Raw genomic sequence first — 18640 nt, forward strand, 5'->3', positions numbered from 1 at the left:
ACCCCTCCTAATAGTGAACATTGAAGCAGCCCAAACCACTCAGTCTAGTGAGTAGGAAAGACGAATGTAGTAGCTTGCCAACTCTAGCATGCATTTGTAATTTATGGTCAATAGATCAGTAGCCCTAGAGACGAATCAACAACCTATGAACCTCATTCCTACCAGGCAAACTAAGCACTTATTATCAAAAGTTGAATAACCATGTTCCCCTAACGAAGTTACTTAAAATCACAGTAGTTTGAAACTACAAGGACACAAAGCCTTATGTGCTTCCTAGAGGGCAAGTTCAAATTTAAGCCCAACTCACGAAAAAGGATGCAACATTTTAATTTAGCGCTGTATCCTCAAAACTATTTTTCATGGACCAGGATCTAAAGATGGCAGTTACAAGAGCTTTTGTAGTATTAAACAAAAGGGTAGTTCACACATCAAGCACTGAATACGCAGCAAAGTAAGGAGAGGGAGGAGCGCTGAACGTTAATTAACTTTTTGCAAAATGAAAACAAAAAAGTCCTAGTCTAAATTAAACTCTCCGGTCTAGGTCAGTGTCAATGGTATTTAAACGTCACTTTACAATAGTAATGTGTGAATTGTGGTCACCCTAATGTGTGTATCTTTCACTTCTTACTTAAGTATTCTCTGAAGCCATTATTTGGGAGTTTGCAGCAGTCTAAAATTTCAGTTATGCAAATGTAAACCTAACACATGAAATTATCAAACAGAAGAAAATAACCTTGATCAGTGTGAGGTGCTAAAACAAAGGCATATCTAAGTAGGTCGTGTCCACTTCACTCAAGGAATGAAAATTAAGGCGTGCACGCATAGGATAGTTTGACCCTGCTAAGAACAGTTTTTGAAAAATATGGTACAGATTCCCACAAATTGCAACTATAAACTTGTGTTTGTATGTGTTCTATATGGTGAAGTGCCAACAAGTTTGTCCTTTAGTTCTGACAACATCGCTCCATTGGACGATCTAAGATGCTCATCTTTTGTCATCCCCGTAAGCAACGGAAGGAGTAAAAAGTTATAAGGAGGAATGAAGCCAAAGCAAGACAATCACCATCTTACTTCAAATGTGAACAGCGGGCCCCATGGACATTTCTGCAGTTGCAAAGTCAGGGAATCACAAAAACACAAGAGTCGCGATAAAGAGCAAAAGCGTGTTTTGCCATGTACACAACCACTTTTATGAGCGGTATATGTCTTTATTAACCGTAAATAAGAGAGGGCGTGAAAGTGGCATCTGCCTCCTATATGTGAGCCTTAATAGTCATCAATGCTTTGAGATCCAATGGCAAGTGGGGTGATAAACCACGGAACCACGGATACTCAACTTAATTGGCATCTGATTTGCGGAGCAGGTATAGGTGGGAGGAAGACTTCAAATAATTGAGAGAAGAGAAGGAGGCATTTGTGTGGAAAAGTGCGGACATGTAGAACGGGAGACAGGTATAAAGCATCAAGAAAGTGAGAACCTGTAATATTGGCTGCATGTGAAAGGCTTATTCAACACGTAAACTAATTTCCGTCTGTTGCATGTGGACCCAAAAAGGAGGTGGAGAAATACGAGCCCGCATGTTATTGGCATTTATATAGCACTTATTAACCCCAATGAGGTGCTGAAGCACTTTTCATTAGAGTAGCACTCTACTGTGTGCGAGCCCTGCTTAGTGATTTAGTTACATAAGATTACAGTTGACCATAATGTTTTTTTTGATATCATGCAATTTATACATTCTTCTCATGTGGATTGTTTGACAATTTTGAAACGGTCCTAGTTAACTTCATCTACTGAAGTTTATGCATTGCTTCATTCTATCATGCACATGCATACTAGTTGTCGTGCTGTTTGAGATCGAATTGGCAAGTCATTTGTGCAAAGTGCTATATGCCATTATGTGTGAGGATAGATTCTGTTACATAGTAATAATGGTTATAAGGACCACCATGGAAGCATCTCATTGAAGGAACAAAGAAATATTACATAAAGTTTAAGCAGGTGAAAGAAAGCAGCAGTAAGAAAGCAACCCATTGGAAGCACAATCATCAGCGAGTATTACAAGGAGTCAATCAAGGAGTAGTAAATGAGAACCCCATTGAAGTCACTGCTAAACCATCAAAGATTATTCAGTCAGTTAAATATCTTTAATTGATTTTGAAAATAAAGAAATCATAAAAGCATAAACAATGCATCAAATAAAATTTAAAAAAACTTAAAAAGTTGAACCCATAGCACCACATAATCGTATTATCAGATAAAGTGCATACAGTCTGCGCAAACAGTTATCACTATCAATCAAAGAAGTATGTGGTACACATTGAAACGCTGATATAACAATCAATTCTAGAGAAAAATATCATCCAGATTAACAGCTGAATATAAACTAAAAACCTCTAAGAGTCTGCTATGTTTCTATAAATTAAAAGACCTAACACACCTTATCTACCAATGCCCAACCCTCAAAACATACTGGGAGAAAATCTTTGGTTTTATAAATAAGGTACTGGGTTTTACACTAAAAACTGAGTTCGCCTCCCTCGCCACCGCATTTATTACAGCAGAACTAAGATCAGAGCATGATAATGACCTTCTAGACCTGCTGCTGACTGCAGCAGTGAAAGTGGTCCTAGCAAATTGAAAAGACACAAGTAAGGCTTCATACAAAGGCTGGTTCAACTGGATTACGCACCTCAGAGGTGCTGACAACATTGCACTACAGAACTCACCTGGAGACCAGCAGCCAGGGGGGATGTGTAAGTCACTCGACACATACCTAGATTTCTACAAACCCCCATGAATCCCCCCAGGTAATCAAGTCTTCCCCGGAACAAACCCCCTGATCCTCGCGCTCCCAGTAAGAGTGATAAAGGAACGCAAATGAGCGCAATCACTTTGGCCCTAAGGATCGGTTGGACTGACTTGACTGCCCATATCGCAACAAACAATCCAGTGACGTGGCGGCCGGGTCAGGCGTTTACAAGTCTCACAGATACAGAACCTCCCTTGGGTCCTTCTCTTCTGCTTTCTCTTTCTTTCTTTCCTTCTTTCTTTCTCTCTTAAAGCCACATCAGATGGGGTAGCCAAGCACATGTGTTGAAGCCATTGTAAACACTGTCATACAAGCCACGTATGGCTAATCCTGTAACCGTAATGCTAATGTCTTTGAATGTAAAATCAATAAAATACTTTGGAAAAAAAAAACCCTAGGGAATCCTTACAAGGAAGTGCCACGCCTCGTGGGATAAACATTCACAACCTTAAAGGTCCTCACAAGGCTGAGAAAAAAAAATAGAGGTCAACTGTTCATTGATTTCTGCGACCTCACTGTCGCTTTTAAATCACCCCCTCCTCCGCGCATGTGAACCTTTCCCATAAAGTCATTCTTGTGACAAGATATGGTGTATAAAAGACTGCAGTTTATTCAACACATGGATTTACACATTTCAAAATTTATTGGTTGGTCATTCATAAACATCCATGTGAATGTATGCTCCGTATTACTTCCAATGCTGGACGTTCTCATTATGTTACTGCTTTTGTTCGAGGTCCCTCCTGCCTCAGTGTTCACAGTTCCAGGCTTCCCTTGCTAATGATTTGTGACCATCCATTAGGACCACCCTGGGCTGCAAGTGCCGTTCCGTTTCTCCCAGACCCTTGCTGGCCACTTCACCTGCTCCCCAGAGTCCCTGCCATGTGGCATCCCAAGGACACTGTTCGAGCCTTTCTTATACTCTTCCAGTGCTGTGTGTTGTCAATTGCTCAGACGTGTCCCTGCCGTGAGGTATCCCAAGGGCACTGTGTGAGCGGCTCTTCTACCTATGGCTCTTTCCCCTTTGGATCGTTGTCTGGGTTTCTTCCGCCCTCCCTTTCAGTCGCCCCATGGCTGCGACAACCGCTTCTTTTTATTGTGGGTGGGTGGGATTCTACTGCAAGGTGGGGTTTCTGTGCTCAAAAGGTAAACCCTACGCCCCTTTTGAACCAGACGCTTTACTTTCCTGGCCCAGATTGGCCACCAGTCCTGGTCTCTGGGGCGCCCCATATGGCACACCCCAATTTTTCGCTGGCTTGGAGGTTGGTTTCCGCCCCGGGGGTGTTTCTTATGGGCCCCTATTGGGTCCGGCTTCGCCTTACCAGACCGTGTCCCAAAGGAGCAATTTTAAGCAGATATCAGCACTACTTAAAAGCTGCAGGCAAAGAAGCACATCCCTGCACTCTTGGAACTTGAAATACTTTAGAATAGCTTTTAAAAAAATAATAAAAACTGTCTAAATTATCTACAAAAAAGTAAAACTCAACAAGTTGATTGGAGTGCCCATTACATGGGCAGGCCTATATTTTCATGCCAAAAGAGCTCTGGTGCTCCCAAAAACACAGAAGGCGCTGCACTGTGCCTAATCTGAAACTGAACAGGAGTGACCTTTTCCCACTTTATCAGATCTAAGGTTAAACAGAACGCAGATTAATTTAAACCTGGTATGTTAATACCCGATTGAGCTTTTGGTGGATTTCTGTGTGTAAACTCAGAGTATGAATGAATTCTAAGAATCTAAGCCTAACCACCTGCTTATCAGACTTACTTGAAAAAAAATGTTGAATCAAACATATTGGAGAGACCTACTTTTTAAAATATGTTTTAAAGAGTATTTTAGACATAGCCTAGCCAAGGGCTCTTTAAGCCCTTCTTAAGAGTCAGGCAGTCCCATAAGATGACTATTAAGGCGTGCCTCTTTATTGGCTCCTATTGGAACCCACAACAAAAAGGAGGCCAGCTTCGCTTTTTCAGAAATAATCTGTAAACTAAGCTCTGGATAAACAACATAGTGAGAGCTGGTTGGGGAAGATCAAGGAACCGCTTACATATACAACTTTCCTCTGTCTGAAGAGAGTGGTTGGTACAATACTCCCAAACTCCTGCTCCATACTGAGCTGAGCTGTCTGGATACACAGACTTGTAAATAGTCAACAAAGAGGAGTTGACCTTCCTGTAGACGATTGAACATTGCGCCTGGCAAACAAGTTAGCATCAGGCAAGAGTTTCTCATCTGTGACTAACAGGAACCAGAGGAGTCAAAGGTCAATCCCAGATAGGGTAAACCATTACAGTAACACAGAGAGAGGCTGCCGATCAACAGTTTGGGAAAACACTGCTCTTTCCTGGCCACACGCCATGATGTGGGCCTTTCCAAAATTGGTGGCGAGGTCCAATTTATTCATAAAGGACTCCACCAGTCTTCTAAGTCCTCCTGGTGTACATGTTTCATGAGCACTGCATCATATGGATAGAGTAACACAGGAATTCAGATCATTAACAAATAATATTGGGGCAAAGATACAACTTTGACGCACCCCTCTTGCTAGTGGAAAAAGCTCCGACAACTTTTCCAGATGGCCCTCAGCAGACTTTGGCAGTTACCCGCCACAATACCACACATTCACCCTAGATATACCTCTTTTCTCACAATGGAACTCACAGCCACCCACACATACAAAATCATTTACCCCCCAAGTTCACAAAAAAATCAGCCAAAACCTAACACAACTTTTTGAAATCCCACCCAGAAACCCCCTTTGCAGATCCTTATTTCTCACCTTGATTTGGACCCACGACTACCAACATCATCTTCTACACCAAACGTAGAGCTCAATGGAGGAAAGCCTATCTATCCTTACTCATAACTTCCTCCATGAAGAAGTCCGCACATGGTCTTCGGATGTCTATTACATCATCACAACTCTTCCAAGCCACAGCAACCATCACTATCTACAATAACGGCACTATCCTCATTCAGTCCACGGACCATAGCCTTAACCTATTTGATAACATATTTCATATTATTAAAGAGCATGTATCCAAGCCTCTCCTTTCTCCCAGCCCCTCTTTCTCTTGCACCACCCCTCCGCCTCCTACATCTAGCCCCCCCTCCCCTACCATCTCCCGGCCGACCTTCACATGTAGCCTCTCCTCCTCTATCACCTCCCCCCTCCTCTTACATTTAGTCCACCCTACTCCTGCTACATCTCCACCCCGCCACCTCCCACAACTAGCCCTCCCCCTCCTTTCACATCACCACCCCGCCTTCTCTCCTACCTAGCCCCCCTCCTCCGTCGCCACCCCTCCTCCTTCCATACCTATTCCCCCCCACCGCCTTCACCTCTTCCCCTCCGCTCACACATAGTCCCTCCTCCTCTCGCATCAAAACCCCTCCCCCTCTCACACCTAGTTCCCACTCCCCCATCACCACCCCCCTCTTCTCAGTCTCCCCTCCACCACTCACATCTTCTCCTCCCCCCTCCCACACCTAGTCCCCCTTCTCTTCGCACATTACCACCCCCCCTCCTCTCACACATAACCTTCTCCTCACTACCACCCCCACTTCCACTACCCCCTCACCCCATACCACCAATATGCCCCCTCCCAAACCACCCCCCATTAACCCCTCCTCCCACATACTATAGGTGTAATCGCACAAGTACCCACCATGGAAACTCCTACATCATCTCCTCTCCCTCCTTCGCACTCCCCTACTTCCTCTATACCCACGCCTAACACATACCAAACTCTTCACCCACCTCCGCCCCATACTCTTTACCGGCCTCTTTCAGGTCTCTCACCAAAAAGAGTCCAATCTCCTCAACTTTTCCACCATCCCCACCACCACCACCACCATTCCTAACTCCACTCTGGACAGATTATGTCCACCCTCTTCCAAATTAAAGAAGAGCTACACACATTCCAAGAGCTATTTACACATCATATTAGACACCCTTCTCTACCCGGTACCCACCTACCCCGCCAGCCCCCCAACCCATCTACATGCTCATACATACACAACCCTCCTCTCTGGACCTCTATCCCTGCCCATAAGTCTTCCTCCCGACCTATCCGATCCATCAATACATTGACACGTTATGACAAAAGCGCCCTCCTACACTCCTACGATTCCGCCTCCATGGCCCGCACAGCCACCACACACCTCCCCATCCCTACTATCCATTCCAACCCTCACAGCCCCCCTACTCAAAATAATAGAGGCACCATCTCTATAATCTCACAAAATTCATCCTCACTCTGGATCTCTCCGCCTCCATCATCACCCCACGGCTCAAATGCACACTACTTAACTGTAGATCTGCCCCCAGACACGCATCGGACATAGCCGACCTCATAATCGCACTTGATCTAGACCTTCTCATACTCACCGAAACTTGGTTAACAGAATCCTCCTCCCCCTCATTGACATTTTAGTTCCCCCTATCACATCACCAGATTAGACAGGGCCTGCAGGACAGGAGGGGGTATAGCATGTATTCACAGGAGTAACCTTTCCGTAACTAGAGCCATCTCCACTACATTTTCCTCTTGTGAACACATATGCCTCGACGTCAACAGTGAGGGCAATCCAGTTTGCTCTCTACATATCATTTACCACCCACCAGGAGACAACCTCACCTTCACTGAACACCTCATGGACATGATCACAACAAACTCGGGTCAACAAATTACACAAATATTCCTTGGTGATTTCAATCTTCACTGGAATGATCACAATGACTCCGTGGTTAACAGTATCAAAAACTTCCTCAACACCCTAAACCTCACACAAATCTACAACAGCCCCACTCACGACAAAGGCTCTATCCTGGACCTCATCATCTCCAAAGGTGATGCCACCCAACTAGACTCAATCCAACCCTGTGACTGGTCTGACCACCACATTATCACATTCTTCATCAATGAATATGTGAAACTTTTCCAGCCCAATCCACCAAACCCAAGACCTGGAAAAGAGACCTGAAGAAACTCAATCCCAACTCCTAACCATCACCCAGCTACAACGTTCTCCTTCCCCTCACCGGAAACAACGATGTTCAGGCGCTCACCGATCATTACCTCAAATCAATGACCACAATAGTCAACGAAGTTGCACCCCTTCAGTTAAATAAGTCTCCTCCAAAATCTCTAAACCATGGTACGACGGTCTGCTTAACATGACAGACGAGCTATGATATTAGCTGAACGTAATTGGAGATCTACCCCTTCAGTTTGTCACCTCAATGCACTTAAGAAAAAGAGAAACGCTTACTTCAGGAAAATCAAACGATCGAAAGCAGACTTCTTTAGCCTTCAACTTGACCAAGCAAAAAACCGACCAAAAAATCTCTTTGAACTAATCAAATCGCAATCCAAGGACGAACCACAACGATTACTGAACACATCCAACACCCTACCATCCTGTGAAAAATTCTCTACCTTCTTCAATCTAAAAACAACCAACATCAAGAATGATCTCCTCATTGATCTAAACCTATACTCTAGCCCCCTCAGCAAAAACCCCATCAAACAAAAAAACAATACGTCCTGGTCATCCTTTGACACCTACACAGATGATTCCATAGGCAAGATCACGGGCTCCCTGAAGCCCTCCAATCACCTCTCGGACCCTCTACCTGTTAACGCTGTAAAGGATCTTATCCCCATGGCTTCTACCGCTGTCGACCAAAATCATTAACAGCTCTCTCCAACAAGGATGCATCCCAGACTCCCTCAAAGTGGGACAAGCATCGACCATACTCAAGAAACCCACAGCTGACCCTACTGGCCTTAATAACTATCGCCCTATCTCCAACATCCCTACCTTAGCCAAACTGTTAGAAAAATGTGTTCACCTCCAACTGACAAAACACATTGATCACTTTGACCTCCTCAACCGACACCATTCTGGCTTCCGCGCAGGCCACAGCACAGAAACAGCCATGACTCAAATTATTGATGACACTTCAAATTCTTGACCAAAAGGGTACCTGCCTCCTCATCCTTCTCGACCTGTCTTCAGCATTCGACACGGTCAAGCACGAAAACTTACTCGATCTGCTGAAAACCAGAATGGGTCTTTCGGGAACAGCACTCAAATGGTTCACCTACTTCCTCCACAATCGGACTCAGAAATTCAAAATCAACAACACTTTCGTCAGCCCTGCCCCAGTAACACTAGGTGTCCCGCAAGGATCAGCCTTATCCCCTACACTTTTCAATCTAGTCATGGAGCCACTCACCGTACTGCTTCAGGCCTCTAATGTGCAATTCCACATGTATCCTGACACCCAACTCTACCTCAAACTACAATCCCCGGATGACATCAAACTTCTCAATTCAACTCTTAAGGAAACACAGTCATGGTTGGCAGAGAACCATCTCAAACTTAATGCTCTAAAAACTGAGTACTTACTAATAGCTCCCCCGCCAAAATCCACATCGCTCAGGATTGGCTTAAACACCTCAATGCATTCAACGTCCAACCCATCATTGTAGACTCAGCAAAATCTTTAAGTATAACCCTAGACTCCAATCTCAATATGCAACGACATATCAGCAATGCAACGAAGGGAGCTAATTTCCAAATCAACACCTTGAGGAAGCTGAAACCCTTCCTCCCAGCCAACGACTTCCGAACTGCGGACCAAGCTCTAGTTATCCCTCGGATTGATTATGGAAGCACCACACTCTGCGGCCTCCCCCCATCTACAACCGCACCACTAAGAGCCTCTACCATTGCTGCAGCAAGACTCATCACTGGATCAAAAAAATGCTCACACATCTCCCTCGACTTAAAATCTCTGAACTGGTTACCCTATGAAGCCAGAATACACCCGAAAATCGCGTGCATTACTCATAAGGCCTTACACCACAATTCGCCTAGCCACATCGCACAGAAATTGACAATCTCAGGAGGTTCAAGAACAACAAGAAGCACACAAACTCTCCTCCTGTAACCACAAAAATTCCACAAGACAAAAACATACAAACGCTCCTTCTCAGGGATGGCTCCCACGATTTGGAATGCCCTCCCTCCAGAAATAAGACATCTCATCCACTGCATCCTTCAAAAAGGAAGTCAAATCAATCCTCCTGGCTAAATTCAATGGAACTTAAAACTGTGTAATTATTTAACTGTTTCTCTTTCCCCTGTATTACATTGTTTTGGTCTTCTCATTCTATGCAAAGCGCTATGATATCTGTAAGGATCTTGTTCGTGCTATATAAAACCTTGAAAATAAAATAAATAAATAAGTAAAGGAAGTTCTCCAATGCCTCCTCTATGCCCAGATCTAACACCAGCAGCCAGAGCTTAGTGCAATTTACACAAATGAAGGAAATTGAGAGATCAGTTAAAGCTAGGCAGGAGGCAGCGCCTTGCAATGGGTTAAATGTCAATAATGAGATGCAGGCTCAGGCACTGTTACACTCTACCTAGCCCTGGATAAACCCATACTGACAGGGACTGGTTCTTCCTTAGCTTTAGGTGGGGGGAAAACCCCCCTGCCCATGAGCTTGACTGCACTATCAATTGGAGCTGTAGGCCAAAGAAATTTGAGGGACGTACGGTGCCCGTTTTAGGTAGAGCCTAGTCAGCGCATGCGCTGCTCTACAAGGCATGCTCTATGAATACATCTAAGAAGAGGTGCAGGAGAAAGGTCACAAATTATGCAACTTCAGACATCCAATTAAAATAAGAAAAATTTTAAATAAACAAAGAAAGAAGGAAGAAGAAGCCTATCAGTTCATAAATTCAAAAAGGTATCGAGTATCACAAACATTATAATTTATTACATATACCAAGAATTAAAAAGAAAAGTTGCGCTCAAGACAAAATGTTGGTATACAAAAAACAAACATCACAGACCAAACAAGTGGCTTAACAAAAACATTACATGTGTAAAGGAACAACACAAACAAAAATAATGTGTCCTTAAATGATAATGGCCACAAAAAGCGTCGACGGCGTTTCGACCACTGTGTTATTGTACGGTCATCTTCAGGACTTAAATTCGCTTGAGCATTACAAATCTGTAAAGAAGCGACGAACCAAACAATAATTGATGGCTGTCAGGAAAGTTCCAACTTGCCACAGACGAAATTCGGGTGAGGCACAATGTATCAGAGGATTGCAATTCGATCTATAGATGATCCCAGTGGTCCACCATATAGTTTGCCCAATTATTTGGCGATATTATTTCAGCACCTGCGGCACATGAAGGGGGTTCCAACGGCACCTCGATAGAGTTCGGACTATCGAGGTGTCTATGGGCATTCAACACATCCAGCGCTTGTGGTTGATTAGTTGGCCTGCATTTCGAAATTCCTTTCTTCTGGTTGGTCAATAGTGTCCATCTGTCCCGCATTTGGTTGCTTTGTTCCCTCCCAGCGTACATCACTGATTGTTTCTTTTGGTTGGCCATCTCTTTCCTCCTCGCTCGCACTCTCTCCCGTCATTGTGCTGCTGGTTCATATTATAACAATGACAATGATTCTTTATTTGTGTGATTAATAAAAACCAATACAAAAAACGATCAATATAAAAGGGATAGCTAAAATTGAACAATATAAGGATATATATACACTTCTTATAAAACAAAACACCAAATGGTGGTTTTAGGAAAGAGATGCAATAAATATTAGTCCTTTAGATGCGTCGGGCAAATTTTAAGTGGGGGACAGACTGCATAGGACCTTCATCCGGATGGTTTCCATGCAGTGCAGAGGTTTACCGGTCTATTAGGGTTTGATGGGCGTGATAGATGAACTTAGCAAAGTTGGCCATATGCTTCACTGCGTCCAGCAAATATAACAGAAGGACGGCCTCCTTTGCCGTCCGCGTGCCCAGTTGGAGGAGAATGGGCCTTAGGTGGATTTGGCAGACTGGCAACAGGGCAGGACAGCATAGTAAGATGTGGGCCAGTGATTCACGCTTGTAATAGCAGAGACAACACTCCGTAATCGCTGGTCTTACTTTCACTGAAGGATACAAATCTTTTAGAGGGAGCGCGTGTAGTCTGGCTGCAAGAATCCTTTTTAGGGCTTGCCTCCCCACCGGCTGTGTGAGATGTGGTTTGAGGCCATATGATGAATGAGGGGGACTCTAGCTGTCAGAGCTTCGATGTCCAATTGACGAGAGCGTGATCTTTTCTGCTTTTTTATTGATGTTTTAATAGTGCCATACTTAATTATGTTAGGGTCCCAGTTCTCCATAGCTAGATTCAAGAGATCTTTGGCTGAGGCAAGACCAGTTGACCATGGGTTGCCCGGATTTTGGAATATTTTGTTTATAACAGACCTCATTAAATTCTCTGAAGCCACAGTGGTTAAATAAAAGTATTTTGCCAGACTTGCCAGTTCTTCCAAAGAGTGTCGATTAAGGTTGAATTCCGGGCAAATTAAAGCGTTCCTTGTACATGCTGGAAGACAGAATAACTTTTTGTAGGCTGCACAGTGGATTTTTTCAAGGTCTTGCACACATTTGCCTGGGAACGCCTGTATCGCATAGTTGAGGAAAGGTAATAATTTTGCCCTCAGGACTCGTTGGATGTCCGTAGTTGTTGGACTTTCCAAAGTGGTATTAAGTTTACAGATGGCAAAGGAACCATTTTTCCTTTCTGCTGGAGCTTGTGGCGATGGGCCTGTGGCCAGCAAATTTCACAGAACCAGACTCCAAAAAAGTGTACGATTGTGTACTGTTTAATATTAGTCGCCCCAAACTCCATTTCATAAGCTTTTTCAGATGGCATCCAAAGATCACCACCTTAGATTTCGCTGGTTTTGCAACCAGCTTATTTTTTGTGTTATACTCTGAGAGTGCTGTTAAGGCTTTTTGAAGGTCAACTTTGGTGTGGTCCACAAGGACCAGGTCGTCTGCATATTGTATCAGCTGGAACCTGGTTCTCCCAATTCTAGGAGTCGCTAAAGTTGCTCCATGCAGTGTGCTACCCAAATCTGCTGTGTATAGGTTAAAGAGCAACGGGGCAAGGACACAGCCCTGCTTTAACCCATGATCCGTGTTGATTTTTCCTGTAGGTTATTCGCACGAAATTTGAACTATTACCCAAGTTTGCGCATACAGCGATCTGATGGCTTGTAACAGTTTCGGGCAGATGTTCCAACAGGCCAATTTCTTCCATAGGATGTTGCAGTCTACCCCATCAAATGCTGCTGTATAATCGATAAAACAAGCAAAAAGCGACTGATTGCCACAAGCCATTGTGTGGTGTACTAAGTATGATAGGGCAATAATATTGTCTACGGTGAAGCCTACTGGATTGGAACCCCGTCTGATAGAAAGGGAGCAGATCCTCCTTGTTGACCCAGTTCATAATATGTATGCAGAGACTCTTCTGTGTGCTTGGTGTCTTTTGGATATTTCAAACATTGAAAGCATCACATCTAAGGTAGACACGCCTCTATATTTGCACTGAAGTTAGTCACTGTTTTGCTCTTCAATTGCCGTACTTCGAGTTTTACCTTTCTGACTAAACAAATGCAAAATAGATGGTTTATTGTCAATGTGTCAAGAGAATTGCAATCCAACCAAAGGTGTTAGGTTCTTCTATCACCACCACATAGCAAATGCTAAAAGGGTGCCCAGATCCTAACATTGAAGGCAGTGTTTGAGGGACGCTTTAGGGTTCACGCAGCGTTGCAAAGACCCCCGCCAAGAGAATCCCTAGACTCTCAGCATTCAATCTTGCCTCCGCCCCAGCGGTCAGCTCTTCTCCATTCTTCCCATGTTAGGGGGCTCGCAGGCTTTATGCTTTCTTCCAAAAACGTTTCTGGTTCCCCTGGCTTGCACCTAACCACTGGTGGTGCATGGCAGGGCACCAACACAAAGTTAAAAGGCATTGCCATTTGTTAAACTTCTATGCACAGCATTTGCCTGTCTCCTTTAAAAGAATTTTTTTTTTAGTAAGTTAAAACACAACGTGCAGCCCTGTCAAGTATCACGCATCAGGAGTGAGACTACCGCATTTCAGTGTGGGGGTCCGCATCACTGCACTGAAATGTCAAGTCACGCATAATAGGCTTAGCGCGTTCCGGGCTATGAAGACCTAGTGCTACTAATCATGCGCAATTAATGCGGATTAAAACTAAAGCTGAAGTCTGCAGAGCACAGGGCCCGGCAAACTTGGGGACAGGCTGTGCTCTGCAGTTCTCTAACTGATACAATGTAGCAATAGGAGTTATGCGGCCGGCATTCCGGATTGATTACATCATGAGAGAGTACGGCTGCGCAAGTGGGTAGCTGGAGTTCATGATGTTAGGTTGTGGGAGGCTGCAGCCAGTGGCAATGCCTGTGCAGCTTGCATGAGTAAAACCTGTTTAAAACAATGGGAACGATCTCCGTGGCCAGACTGGACCGAACGACAACCATATGGGCCACGGCAGCTGCTTCACTGTGCAGATGCTGCTCTTGAGCCTGAGAGTCATGGCACGGAGGTCAGAGCAGACGAGGCTTCGCTAGTTCGCCTGTGCTCTTGGACACCCCCTTTCTTCGTGCTTGCAGCCGCTATCGCTTGCCGGGCATTGCAGCTCCTGGGGGGACGCTCGGTCAATGGGCGCCGGCTGCCAGCCACGCTGGATCTCCGGTCATGGTGAGTGCGCACCCGCCTGTCCCACACCCCCGGCCTTTCTATCTACTTGCAGCCCTTCCTGATATACCACCCTGGTGCACAGATTGGCCCACTGTTGAGGCTTGGTGGCAGCCTGCTTTCCCTCTGCATTCTGATGGCCTGACTCCTGTTCTCGCTATGCTCCGAGGCCCACCTTAATGCCCCTGCTATTACAGGCTAAAGCTATTCCACAGCTCGATTGGCGCCTGAGACTCAGCCTTCCTCTTTATACCTCCTTCCTACTCCCGTCTATGAGAGGGCTGACGTCTTGCTGGCAGTGGCCCGACTGGAGAAACTATACAGGACTGGGCCCGAAGAGTGGCCGTTGAGAAATTTGGGCGCCCTGGCTGGCTGTGACCTTTGGGGGTCAGCTGGGCTGGGAAGTTCTCAGAAGTTACTGTTTTCTTTTATGTTTGTTTATTCGAGGACCGCATGAAACATGCTACAGTTGTGAAATGGGTGACACAAAAATGAAGACAGATAAATTATGTTTATTAGACATCCTCTCACGACTGATCTCGCAGTGCGGTGGTAATGTACCCACTTGCTTTTGTACATTTCCTGGCTTTTTTTAGGGGCAGTAACCTCATGTCAACCACTACTATCACACGCCAGCCAATGTGTCCTGCACGCACATTCCAGTGCCCCATGTTTTAGAAAACAACCGGACTAACAGAGACGTGCTCTCAAAGTGCCAACATGGTATTCGTCTGGGTCTTCTCAGACCCTCTTTGGGCCTTTGTGATTCTAGTTTGATCCGTTGGAGCTCACGGGCCTATTTGAATCCTGCTAGGACACAGGAGGGTGTAAGCAGCAGTGCAGCACTATTTACAGCTCCGAGTCCTGGCTTTCATTAGAAAAAACACTAACCCAAGTCTCTGTAGGCTGATGACACCTATCTGAGTTCATTAAAATCCTAGTCTTCCTTTTCAGGGGTTTTGTAGCCATTTCAAGTAGTTTTCAGAGCTTCTTATTGCTCAAATATGTGTAATTTCTGATATTTTTCTCTTTCCGTGCACTTTATGGATTGGTTTTACTTGTAAAAAAATGACACTCATAGTTGTAGAAATATCACTCATAATTACACTGAAATTATAAAAATGTCACACATAGCAGTCTGAAACCTGGGCAGCTATGAACGTGACATTAAAATACTGGTACAGTTTAGCAAACACAAGAGGCATGCTGCCTTTTAAAGTGCATAAAACGTGTACCAATAAAGAAGCAGTATTTTTCTCTTGTTTACTAAACGGCTACAGTAGTTTTATTCCACATAGTGTTTATAGTTTATTATAAAGTATGTGTAAATTCTTTCATTTTGACATGTTTATAAGTGCATTTATGCCATTATTAAGTCTGTGTATCTCTTTTTTTAATGCTTTAAGGTAATATGCTTTAGGGACACATAATTTGCATTAAAACTAGTTACTTACCTGTACACTATGGTTATCCAGTATTATCTTTCATAGATTCACATGCTCCTATCTTCCCTGTCGTCATGGTGGTAGGCTCATGGTAACAGAATGGCCATAGCAGTACCATAGAGAAAAACTGCATAGAAAATCCTATAGGGAAATCACCTTATTTGGTAACAAGACCTCATTATTGTTTGGTCTAAAACTCAGCCAATCAGGCACCATCCCCTGATATTACACTTCACAGCAGAGCTATCCTACCTCAGATTTCCAGCCCCAAGTGAGAGACAAGGATATATCCAGAGGTAAAATGTTCTACCTGAGAAACGGGGAGACGGGCAGGCGGGCGCATGTGAGTCTATGAAAGATAATACTGGAGAACCATAGTGTACAGGTAAGTAACTAGCTTTTTATCCAGTATTGAATCTTTTATAGATTCACATGCTTGTATCAGAGTAGAGAGCAGTACACATACCCATTTGCGTTTCCAGGATAGAACCCTAATATCTCTGGGCTCTGCTCCTAAACATTGTATATATGAAACCCTGGATGCCATCCACAACTAATAAACAGTCCCTGCTAGCCATATATATGGAAATATAGTATTCACAGAAAAATACCAATATAGTGCATAACATATATATATATATACACACACACACACACACACACACACACACACACACACACACACACACCCACCCACACACACACACACACACACACACACAGTTCTATCTATATTTTGTTAATATAGTTTGAAAAATACCTTATTGAAATAAGTGTCGAAGAACTGCTTGTCCCACTGCTGCATCCTCCTTCCATGCAGCATCTAGACAATAGTGTCTAGTGAAGGTGTGTACGTTTTTCCATTTCGCTGCTCTGCATATGTCTGGAAGAGACACGCCTGCGAACAGATCCGCTGAAGTCGCCATCTTTCTAGTGGAATTTGCGTGCACTCTGGAGCATAGAGGTTTTCCAGCTTTCTCATGACATTTAAGAATGGCCGATTTTATCCATCTTGAGGTACCTGATCTGGATAAAGGTAGGCCTTTCCTCGGCCCAGAAAAGGCTACAAATAGTGGTTTTGTTTTTCTAAACAACTTTGTTCTGTCAATGTAGAACTTCAAACATCGTTTAATGTCCAGAGAGTGTAGGGTTCTCTCCGCTCCTGTAGTAGGATTTCAAAAAAATGTAGGCAACATTACAGGCTCATTGAGATGAAAGATTGTAGGAAACTTAGGGATTCATTCTTAGTATTACCTTGTCCTGCCGAAACTGAAGAAATGGTTCTGCAATCGAGAAGGCTTGATTCTCCCTGACCCTCCTAGCTGACGTAAGGGCCAACAGCAAAGCCGTCTTCCAAGATATGAACTGTATGTTCACTTTATGCACCGGTTCAAACAGTGGTTTCATGAGCTGTGCTAGAACCGTATTGAGGTGCCATGGTACCAGAGGATGCTGAATCGGGGGAAACACTCTAAAAAGTCCTTTGAGAAATTCTTTTATCACTCTTTGTGACCAAAGCAATGGTTGATTAGGAACCCTTTTATATCTTGAAATTGCTGGCAAGTGTACCTTTAAGGATGCATGAGAGAGACCTGCTTTGGACAAATGCAAAAGAAATGGGAGGATTTGTTCCGGAGAGGCAGTGAAAGGATGTAGAGCCTGAGATGCACACCACTGGCAAAATCTCTTCCATTTTGCTGTATTTGTTTGTTGTGATTGCACAAGATTGAGAAAGTATATCCCAGCATTCCTGAGAGATGTTCAAGTATCGGAATTCATGTTCAATAGGTTCCAGGTTGATAAATTCAGCGATGTCAAATTTGGGTGGAGAATTTTACCGTTGTTCATGGAGATCAGATCTTGCGATATCGGAAACTGAATTCTGGGGGCTATTGACAATTGAAGAAGCTCCGAAAACCAAGCTGGAGCTATCAGAATTAAGTGGCATGGTTCGGACCTCATTTTCTGAAGTACTCGATATCAGAGGGAATGGAGGAAATGCATATGCGAACATTTCCGTCCAACGCAGTTGCAGCGCATTGCGCCAGTATCCCGCTTGCAGGAACCTACTTGCGAAGTGTTTGCATTTTGGGTTGTGCCAATTTGCAAACCGATCCAACGTTGGTGTGTCCCACCGACGAAACACTCTTAGGAGCTGATTTTTAGTTAGCTCCCATTCGTGAGAAACACTGGCTGATCTGCCCAGGGTATCCACTCGTGTTGCTTATCCCTGGAATGTGTTGCACTTGAAGAGAGATGTTGTGAAGTAGAAGCCATCTCCAAATCTCATGTGGAGATAGAAGCTTTGCGCCTCCTTGTTTTAAGAGGTAGAACATTGTCGTTGTACTGTCTGTTCAGACCATTACTGTAGAATCGTGTATCCTGGAGAGGAAAGCTTGTAAACCCAGGAATACTGCTTTGAGTTCCAACATGTTGATAGGCAGATGAGCTTCTTGCTCGGACCAATGAACTTGTATTTCGAGGTCTTGGATTTGTGCCTCCCAGCCTTGAAGTGAAGCATCTGACATCATTACGTAGCTGGGGCGTTGAGGTTTGAGTGTCAGGCCTGTTATTAAATGTTTTCTGATCTTCCACCATGACAGGGTTTTTCGAATCATAGGAGAAATGGTGATCAGATCTTCAAATGATCCCTGGGATTGTATCAATTGTTTGTCTAGGAGTTCCTGTAAAGGTCTCATGTGCAGTCAGCAATTTGGAAGCAATGGGATACAGGAAGACATCATCCCCAACAAGGACTTGAATACTCTCACTG

The 18640-nt window shown here is 44.1% G+C and overlaps 1 protein-coding gene across 1 annotated transcript in view; it reads right to left on the bottom strand.

Annotated features, from left to right (window-relative positions):
* Window positions 1-18640, bottom strand: part of SRPK1 (SRSF protein kinase 1) — a 353882-nt gene that overhangs the window by 187261 nt on the left and 147981 nt on the right. The window lies entirely within an intron of this gene.

The sequence above is a fragment of the Lissotriton vulgaris genome, chromosome 5, assembly GCF_964263255.1.
Source record: "Lissotriton vulgaris chromosome 5, aLisVul1.2, whole genome shotgun sequence".
NCBI lineage: Eukaryota > Metazoa > Chordata > Amphibia > Caudata > Salamandridae > Lissotriton > Lissotriton vulgaris.